Consider the following 9,339-nt stretch of genomic DNA (forward strand, 5'->3'; position numbering starts at 1 on the left):
ACATAGAAAATTCAAAGAATCTACAAAAAAGCTCCCGCAACTAATAAGTAGGCTTTTCAAGACGGCACGATGCGTGATCAATATACAAAACTCAATCGTATTTCTATATAGTAGCAATGAACAATTGGAATATGAAATAAGAAAGAACAATTTGCAACCACACCAGAAAAAGGAAATACTTAGTAGGTATAAATCTAACAAAACATGTACATGCTCTCTATGCTGGAATCTATAGAATACTAATGAAAGAAATCAAAACAGACCAAATAAATGGAGAGATATACTTTGTTCATGGATTGGAAGACTCAATAATGTTAAATATCAATTCTCCTCAATATATCTATAGATTCATGCAATCCCAATTAAAAACAACAGCAGAAATTTTTGTGAGTAATTTTTGTCAGTATCAATAAGCAGATTCTAAAATGTACAGCAAAAGGCAAAAGGAAATAGAATAGCTAAAACAGTTTTGGGAATGAAGAACAAAGTTTCAAGACTCAGGCTACTTGATTTCAAGACTTTCTATTAAGCTGCAGTAATCAAGTCAGTGTGGTATTGGCTGAAAGATAAGATCATAGAATAAAGTAGGTTGTCCAAAAATAGGCACAAATATGGTTAGCTGAGTTTTGGCAAAGATGCAAAGGCAATTCAATTGAGAAAAAAAGTACTTTTCAAGAAGAGGTGCTAGAACACCATTTCCATATGCAATCCACAGGCAAAAAAAAAAAAAAAAAAATCAACCTTGCCTCATTCCTCACACTTCATACAAAAATTAACTTGGAATAGATCACAGACCTAAATATAAAATGTGAAAAAATGGGAGTTCCCTGGTGGTCCAGTTGTTAGGACTTGGCACTTTCACTGCCATGGGCCCAGGTTCAATCCCTGGTCAGGGAACTAAGATCCTGCAAGCCACGTGGTGTGGCCAAAAAAAAAAAAGGGAAAAAGTAAAACTTCTAGAAGAAAACATAGGAGAGAATCTTTATGACCTTTTGTTAGACACAGGCAAGCACAATCTGTGAAAGAGAAAAGTAAAGTTTACCTCCTCATAATTAAAAACTCCTTCTCTGCTGAAAACACTGTTAAGAGATGAAAAGACACCCTCACTTCCTGAGACCTTGCTTGTTGGGAGAAAGTATTTGCAAATCACATACCTTATAAAGGTCTTATATCTAGAATATATAAATTACTCCCAGAACAACAATGAGAAAACAAGAAACTCAATAAAACATGGGCAAAAGTTTGAGAAGATACTTCCCCCAAAAAAGATATACAAGTGTCAAATAAGGACATGAACAGATGCTCAGTATAATCAGTCATCAGCAAAATGTAAATTACAAGCACAATGGCATACGTCTATACACCTGCTAGAATGGCCGACACTCCCCTGCCACAAGTCACCCCGTCTCCCCTAAGCTGTTCTGGTGGAGATGCACAGCAACTGGAACTCTCATGCGTTGCTAGTGAGAGACTGAATCTACAGAAGGACAATGGCCAGAATCACATAAAGAAACAGAGCCACGAGCACTGGAGCAACCAGCCAGACACATTAAACCACACCTCTGAAGCGACCAGTCTAGAAAGCCAACCCACAACCTCTGCAGTAATTGGCCCCACATGGTCAGAACTTGGTCAATAACCACCAGCTTCCCTAATTTTTGCCCCTGCTTCCAATTTAGGACCAACCAGAGAGAGACATACAGGCCCCCTAACCAATCACATAGGATGCCCCACTTCTAGTTAGCTGTGGGCCTACAGCCTTTGCAAGGCCAACAGCCTCCAATCAGGAAATACCTGAAGCCATCCCTTTTTCCCATTGTAAAGCTTTTGAACTACCCCGCCTGCCACACACAAGTGATAGCGGCTGACTCCCTTGCCATATAGTAAGCTCTGAGTAAACAGCCTCTGTTTGCTCTCATTTGGGCGATCTTTGTTTATTTCCCCACTGGTGGGAATGCAAATTGTCATGGCCTAGAGAAATCCACAGGTTCCACAAATTTCTGTGGAAATCTTCAGACTAGCAGTCTCACTATAACTCTGGCCTCTAATCCCAGCTCCCAACATGGGGTCTCTGAATGGTCATTGAATAAACTTAGATGCAAAATTCGGTTCACGTCAGATCACATCACATCAAGTGTTTCATAACATTTATGAAAGGTCCAGAAGGTTTAATGGAGGAAACACATCATGCACCACAGAGCATTCAGCAATCTCTTTGCCCTCCCATATCCTGCTACCTTTCTCCCATGACAGTTAGGAGAAATATTTATAATGAATTAAGTTACACAGCTGGGGCACTTCCCTGGTGGCTCAGTGGTTAAGAATCTGCCTGCCAATGCAGCAGCACGGGTTAGAGCCCTGGTCTGGGAAGATCGCACATGCCGCAGAGCAACTAAGCCCGTGCACCACAACTACTGATCCTGCGCTCTAGAGCTCACAAGCCACAACTACCGAAGCCCATGCACCGAGAGCCCATGCTCAGCAACAATAGAATCCCCCAAAATGAGAAGCCCGCGTGCCACAACGAAGAGTAGCCCCCGCTTGTCGCAGCTAGAGAAAAGCCCACATGCAGCGACAAAGACCCCATGCAGCCAAAAATAAATAAATAAATAATAAAATAAATAGATAAACAAGAACCTTGAGGATATTAAAAAAAAAATTACACAGCTGGGTCCCACTTTGATGGAATAATACTTGTAAAATACAGTGTTAACATATGTTAAGGTCCTGATACTTCCTTCCACAATTTCAGCTGGCCCTACTATACTGGAGCCTCAGTTTTGGATTTTTGAGTTCCAAAAGCCTGGACGTAAAGGGATTGGGAATGACTCCTGTGCATAGATGATGGCTGTGGGAAAAGATAAGCCATGCCTGTACCTTTGATTGCAGCCAACGGGTCACCTATCGACTGTTTGCACTAAAACCCTGCTTAGCCCCTGTCTGAAATATCTCAGGTGGGTGGCCCTTCTTACTACATCAATGTTATTTGTTGATTGCTTTGCTGATTGATCACTTTTCTCACAGCACTTCCATGGACTTGGTTCAGTCTTCTATCTTTTTCAACACTTGGAGTTTCACTCCACAGCCAATTAGATGGGTGAGGTTGGTAGCTGGTACTAATAAGGGAGGAATGTATATGAATAAGGACTAATTTTGTAAGTGGTCAGTTCATCATGAATACTTCCTGGCTTTACATAAGCTTATGAGTTTGGGGATTCAGAAAATAAGTATGTGGACCATATGAGTTATTTATTGCTACATTATCATTACCTCAGTGGCTTAGGGCAACAAATACTTATTACCTCATACAATTTCTGAGAGTCAGGTGGTTCTAGCTCAGGTCTCTCATGAGGTTTCAGTCAAGGTGTTGGCTGGGGCTGTAGTCATCTGAAGGCTTAACTGGGGCTGGAGGAACTCACTCACATGGCTCTTGTCTGGAGGTCTGTTTTTCACTGGCTTGTGGCAGGAGAGCTCAGTTTATTGCCATGTGGAGTGCTCCATAGAGTTTCTTTTCTTTTTTTAAAAAAATAAATTTATTTATTTATTTATTTTTGGCTGCGTTGGGTCTTCAGGCTTTCTCTAGTTGCGGTGAGTGGGAGCTACTCTTCATTGTGGTGCGTGGGCTTCTCATTGCAGTGGCTTCTCTTGCTGTGGAGCACGGGCTCTAGGCGTGCGGGCTTCAGTAGTTGTGGCTCGTGGGCTCTAGAGCACAGGCTCAGCAGTTATGGTACACAGGCTTAGGTGTTCTGTGGCATGTGGGATCTTCCCAGACCAGGGCTCGAACCTGTGTGCCCTGCATTGGCAGGCGGATTCTTAACCACTGTGCCACCAGGGAAGTCCCATAGAGTTTCTTAATTGTCCTCATGACATAACAGCTGACTTCTCCCAGAAAAGCAGCTGAAGAGACACAGAGAGAAGGAGAGAAGCGGAGAGAGAAAGAGAGATGTCTTTTAGCTTCAGAAGTCATATACCATCACTTCTGCCATAGTCTATTGGTTACAAAGACCAACCCTGATACAGTTTGGGAGGAGACTACGCAAGGGCATGAATACCATGAGCTGTGGGTCCCTGGGGACTGTTCTGGAGACTGGCTACCACTGTATGCCCTCTGGCCCCCAACAATTCATATTTCTTCCACATGCCAAATACACTCATCCCCTGTCAAGGCCCCACAAAGTCTAATCCCATTATAGCATCAGCCTGAAGTCCAGAATTTCATCATCTAAATCAGGCCTAGGTATAGATAAGGTTTCTCAAGTATATATTCTTTTTTATTTTTAATAAATTTATGTATTTATTTTTTAAATTTTTGGCTGCATTGGGTCTTCATTGCTGTGTATGGGCTTTCTCTAGCTGTGGCAAGTGGGGGCTACTCTTCATTGTGGTACATGGGTTTCTCATTTCGGGGGCTGCTCTTGTTGCAGAGCACAGGCTCTAGGCACGGGGGCTTCAGTAGTTGTGGCATGCAGGCTCAGTAGTTGTGGCACACAGGCTGTAGAGCGCAGGCTCAGGAGTTGTGGTGCACAGGGTTAGTTGCTCCGTGGCATTTGGGATCTTCCTGGACCAGGGATCGAACCTGTGTCCCCTGCACTGGCAGGCAGATTCTTAACCACTGTGTCACCAGGGAAGTCCCTCAAGTATATATTCTTAAGTACAGTTTCTCCAGTGAAATTCCTCACCTTCTGAAGACCTGTGAACTAAAGAGAAAGTCATCAAAAAAAAAAAAGAGAAAGTCATCTGCCTCCCTCCCCCACCATACAGTGGTGGACTAGGCATAGGATAACATAGTCATTCCTATTCAAAAAGCGGGGAGAGGGCAGACAGCAGAAGCAAGAAGAACTACAATCCTGCAGCCTGTGGAACAAAAACCACATTCACAGAAAGATAGACAAGATGAAAAGGCAGAGGGCTATGTACCAGATGAAGGAACAAGATAAAACCCCAGAAAAACAACTAAATGAAGTGGAGATAGGCCACCTTCCAGAAAAAGAATTCAGAATAATGATAGTGAAGATGATCCAGGACCTCAGAAAAAGAATGGAGGCAAAGATCAAGAAGATTCATGAAGTGTTTAACAAAGACCTAGAAGAATTAAAGAATAAACAAACAGAGATGAACAATACAATAGCTAAAATGAAAAATACACTAGAAGGAGTCAACAGCAGAATAACTGAGGCAGAAGAATGGATAAGTGACCTGGAAGACAGAATGGTGGAATTCACTGTTGCAGAAGAGAATAAAGAAAAAAGAACAAAAAGAAATGAAGACAGCCTAAGAGACCTCTGGGACAACATTAAACACAACAACATTAGCATTATAGGGGTCCCAGAAGGAGAAGAAAGAGAGAAAGGACCCGAGAAAATATCTGAAGAGATTATAGTCGAAAACTTCCCTAACATGGGAAAGGAAATAGCCACCCAAGTCCAGGAAGTGCAGAGAGTCCCATACAGGATAAACCCAAGGAGAAACACACCAAGACACATAGTAATCAAATTGGCAAAAATTAAAGACAAAGAAAAATTATTGAAAGCAGCAAGGGAAAAACAACAAATAACATACAGGGGACTCCCCTAAGGTTAACAGCTGATTTCTCAGCAGAAACTCTACAAGCCAGAAGGGAGTGGCATGACATATTTAAAGTGATGAAAGGGAAGAACCTGCAACCAAGCTTACTCTACCCAGCAAGGATCTCATTCAGAGTCGATGGAGAAATCAAAAGCTTTACAGACGAGCAAAAGCTAAAAGAATTCACAACCACCAAACCAGCTCTACAACAAATGCTAAAGGAACTTCTCTAAGTGGGAAACACAAGAGAAGAAAAGGACCTACACAAACAAACCCAAAACAATTAAGAAAATGGTCATAGGAACATACATATTGATAATTACCTTAAACATGAATGGATTAAGTGCTCCAACCAAAAGACACAGGCTTGCTGAATGGATACAAAAACAAGAACCATATATATGCTGTCTACAAGAGACCCACTTCAGACCTAGGGACACATACAGACTGAAAGTGAGGGGATGGAAAAAGATATTCCATGCAAATGGAAATGAAAAGAAAGCTGGAGTAGCAGTACTCATATCAGATAAAATAGACTTTAAAATAAAGAATGTTACAAGAGACAAGGAAGGACACTACATAATGATCAAGGGATCAATCCAAGAAGATATAACAATTATAAATACATATGCACCCAACATAGGAGCACCTCAATACATAATGCAACTTGCTAACAGCTATAAAAGAGGAAATCCACAGTAACACAATAATAGTGGGGGACTTTAACACCTCACTTACACCAATGGACAGATCATCCAAACAGAAAATTAATAAGGAATCCCAAGCTTTAAAAGACACAATAGACCAGATAGATTTAATTGATATTTATAGGACATTCCATCCAAAAACAGCAGATTACACTTTCTTCTCAAGTGCGCATGGAACATTCTCCAGGATAGATCACATCTTGGGTCACAAATCAAGCCTCAGTAAATTTAAGAAAATTGAAATCATATCAGGCATCTTTTCTGACCACAACGCTATGAGATTAGAAATCAATTACAGGGAAAAAACTGTAAAAAACAGAAACACATGGAGGCTAAACAATATGTTACTAAATAACCAAGAGATCACTGAAGAAATCAAAGAGGAAATCAAAAAAATACCTAGAGACAAATGACAATGAAAACACGATGATCCAAAATCTATGGGATGCAGCAAAAGCAGTTCTACGAGGGAATTTTATAGCAATACAAGCCTACCTCAAGAAACAAGAAATATCTCAAATAAACAATCTAACCTTACACCTAAAGGAACTAGAGAAAGAAGAGCAAACAAAACCCAAAGTTAGCAGAAGGAAAGAAATCATAAAGATCAGAGCATAAATAAATGAAATAGAAACAAACAAAAAAAAACAATAGCAAAGATCAATAAAACTAAAGGCTGGTTCTTTGAGAAGATAAACAAAATTGATAAACCATTAGCCAGACTCATCAAGAAAAAGAAGGAGAGGACTCAAATCAATAAAATTAGAAATGAAAAAGGAGAAGTTACAACAGACACCACAGAAATACAAATCAACCTAAGAGACTAACTACTACAAGCAATGCTATGCCAATAAAATGGACAACCTGGAAGAAATGGACAAATTATCAGAAAGGTATAACCTTCCAAGACTGAACCAGGAAGAAATAGAAAATATGAACAGACCAATAACAAGTCATGAAATAGAAACTGTGATTAAAAATCGTCCAACAAACAAAAGTCCAGGACCAGATGGCTTCACAGGTAAATTCTATCAAACATTTAGAGAAGAGCTAACACGCATCCTTCTCAAACTCTTCCAAAAACTTGAAGAGGAAGAAACACTCCCAAACTCATTTTACGAGGCCACCATCACCCTGATACCAAAACCAGACAAAGATACCACAAAAAAAGAAAATTACAGACCAATACCACTGATGAATATAGATGCAAAAATCCTCAACAAAATACTAGCAAACAGAATCCAACAACATATTAAAAGGATCATACACCGTGATCAAGTGGGATTTATTCCAGGGATGCAAGGATTCTTCAGTATATGCAAATCAATCAATGTGATACACCATATTAACAAATTGAAGAATAAAAACCAGATGATCCTCTCAATAGATGTAGAAAAAGCTTCTGACAAAGTTCAACACCCATTTATGATAAAAACTCTCCAGCAAGTGGGCATAGAGGGAACCTACCACAACATAATATACGACAAACCACAGCAAACATCATTCTCAATGGTGAAACATTTCCTCTAAGATCAGGAACGAGACAAGGATGTCCACTCTCACCACTATTATTCAACATAGTTTTGGAAGTCCTAGCCACGGCAATCAGAGAAGAAAAAGAAATAAAAGGAATCCGAGTTGGAAAAGAAGAAGTAAAACTGTCACTGTTTGCAGATGACATGATACTATACATAGAGAATCCTAAAGATGCCACCATAAGACTACTAGAGCTAATCAATGAATTTGGTAAAGTTGCAGGATACAAAATTAGTGCACAGAAATCTCCTGCATTCCTATACACTAATGATGAAAAATCTGAAAGAGAAATTAAGGAAACACTCCCATTTACCACTGCAACAAAAAGAATAAAATACCTAGGAATAAACCTACCTAGGGAGACAGAAGACCTGTATGCAGAAAACTATAAGACACTGATGAAAGTAATTAAAGATGATACAAACAGATGGAGAGATATATACCATGTTCTTGGATTGGAAGAATCAATATTGTGAAAATGACTATACTACCCAAAGCAACCTATAGATTCAATGCAATCCCTACCAAATTACCAATGGCATTTTTTACAGAACTAGAACAAAAAATCTTAAAATTTGTATGGAGACACAAAACCCCCAAATAGCCAAAGTGGTCTTGAGGGAAAAAAACAGAGCTGGAGGAATCAGACTTCCTGACTTCAGACTATACTACAAAGCTACAGTAATCAAGACAATATGGTACTGGCACAAAAACAGAAATATAGATCAATGGACCAGGATAGAAAGCCCAGAGATAAACCCATGCACCTGTGGTCAACTAATCTATGACAAAGGAGGCAAGGATATACAACGAAGAAAAGACAATCTCTTCAATAAGTGGTGCTGGGAAAACTGGACAGCTACATGTAAAAGAATGAAATTAGAACACTCCATAACACCATACACAAAAATAAACTCAAAATGGATTAGAGACCTAAATGTAAGACTGGACACTATAAAACTCTTAGAGGAAAACATAGGAAGAACACTCTTAATCACAGCAAGACATTTTTTTTTTGCAGTACGCGGGCATCTCACTGTTGTGGCCTCTCCCGTTGCGGAGCACAGGCTCCGGACGCGCAGGCTCAGCGGCCATGGCTCATGGGCCCAGCCGCTCCACGGCATGTGGGATCTTCTGGACTGGGGCACGAACCCGTGTCCCCTGCATCGGCAGGCGGATTCTCAACCACTGCGCCACCAGGGAAGCCCACAAGATCTTTTTTTTCCCACAAGATCTTTTTTGATCTACCTCCTAGAGTAATGGAAATAAGAACAAAAATAAACAAATGGGACCTAATGAAACTTAAAACTTTTTGCACAGCAAAGGAAACCATAAACAAGATGAAAAGACAACCCTCAGAATGGGAGAAAATATTTGCAAATGAATCAACGGACAAAGGATTAATCTCCAAAATATATAAACAGCTCATGCAGCTCAATATTAAAAAAACAAACAACCCAATCAAAAAACGGGCAGAAGACCTAAATAGACATTTCTCCAAAGACATACAGATGGCCAAGAAGCACATGAA

At 40.1% G+C, this 9,339-nt stretch overlaps 1 non-coding gene across 1 annotated transcript; it reads left to right on the forward strand.

Moving 5' to 3' along the window:
• Positions 1-824: 824 nt before the first annotated feature.
• On the forward strand, positions 825-897 carry TRNAE-UUC (transfer RNA glutamic acid (anticodon UUC)). The gene has a single exon. It is a non-coding gene; the product is annotated as a tRNA-Glu (tRNA).
• The last annotated feature ends 8,442 nt before the right edge of the window (positions 898-9,339 follow it).

Source organism: Orcinus orca, chromosome 19 (assembly GCF_937001465.1).
Source record: "Orcinus orca chromosome 19, mOrcOrc1.1, whole genome shotgun sequence".
NCBI classification, from domain to species: Eukaryota; Metazoa; Chordata; class Mammalia; order Artiodactyla; family Delphinidae; genus Orcinus; species Orcinus orca.